Below are 1,685 nucleotides of genomic sequence, written 5' to 3' on the forward strand. Positions count from 1 at the left end.
ACGCCATCTATTGCACCTCCGCACGAACTTTTGCACTCACCCAATATTAGAAAAAACGTCATTGCGTTTAGATGGATGGAAACCGACATACAACAATGAAATAAAACGATATTTTACCCTTATCTGTAAATGGGAATAGTAAAACTTCCCAAAATTCACCGGTATTGGTCCAAAAATCCAGCTTATGCACAAAGTCTTCTTTTTTCTATACTATCAAGAAATCGTTTTGAATTGCTATTGCGAATGTTGCATTTTTGCTATAATGAAAACGATAATCTTAACGACCGTCTGTATAAAATTAGAGTAATAAATAATATGCGAAATAAAACTTTTCAGAAGTGTTATGATCCGTGCGAAATTGTTTGTGTGGATGAATCCCTGATTCCCTTTTGAGGTCGCATCATTTTCAGACAGTATATGAAACAAAAACGGCACAAGTACGATATAAAAATATTTAAATTATGTTCGGAACCGAGATACACATTCACTTTTCAAATTTATTGCGGGAAAAAGACAAATGCCGAGAAAACGACGCTTACAAATGTAGTTTTGACATTATGCAAAAATATATTTGGTAAATGTCATATACTATGTACCGACAACTAGAACACAAGTATAGATTTAACCAGAAAACTAATTGCCAAAGATACTCATCTAATTGGAACAATGCGATCAAATCGCCGCGGAATTCCAAAATATCTGGTCGCGAAAATATTAAAACGAAATAAACATATTGCCAAAAAAAATACAGATGGATTGACCGTATTAAAATGAAAAGACAAGCGCGATACCCTTTAATTATGAACGAAGCACTCTGACGAAACTGTCGTTGTACAGAAAAAAAGGATATAATTGCGTAAGATCAAAAACTGTGATAGATTATAATGAAGGAAAGTCCTATGTAGATGTCTCCGATTAAATGTCGTCGTACTGCAATCCTTTACGTAAATCAGTAAAATGGTATAAAAAAATTGTATTTGAAATTTGCTTGAACACAGCTATCGTAAATGCATAGATTATATATAATAGTCTTACCTACAATAAACTATCAAGTATCGAATTTAAGAAAAAATTATGCGTCTGATGTCCTACGATGATAATAATTCTGTACCCGTAACACCAAAAAGAATTCGCCATGAAATTAAAAAAAAGAAGGGCAGCTTCAATTCAGTAAGAAGGTGTTGAAAAATTTGTTATGAAAATAACGTTAAAATGTTTGGTTCAAAATCTGCAAGAAATTCCACTATAAAAGTTTCAACATTCTGCGATAGTTGTTCAAATGAACAACATTTATGTTTGCCTTGTTTCAACAAAATTCACCGCAATATGGCTTTGTGATTTTTAGCAACTTTGTAATATAAACAATAATATCAAACGTATTTAAAATAAAATGTTTCATTTTATATCAATTTAGACCAATTAAAATTATTATTTAGGAGCATGCGACTTGCCTAGTAAAGTAAATGTTTGACCGTGTGTTTGTTAAGAAAATTCTTTAAAAATTAAATTTAATGCTTTGTTGTCTAATGCATATTAAACACTACACCCTTTCCTTGATAATTACGGTCTTGTATTATTGAAAAACTGTAAAGCATACGTCAAAAGCAAGTTTATTTAATCGTAAAAGTGTGGGGCGTATACGCCTCAAGCGGCCTGAACGGAAAGTCTCCAAAAATCGGTCTGGC

This window comes from Dinoponera quadriceps, unplaced genomic scaffold (assembly GCF_001313825.1).
Source record: "Dinoponera quadriceps isolate SergipeBrazil2010 unplaced genomic scaffold, ASM131382v1 scaffold1167, whole genome shotgun sequence".
Classification (NCBI taxonomy): domain Eukaryota; kingdom Metazoa; phylum Arthropoda; class Insecta; order Hymenoptera; family Formicidae; genus Dinoponera; species Dinoponera quadriceps.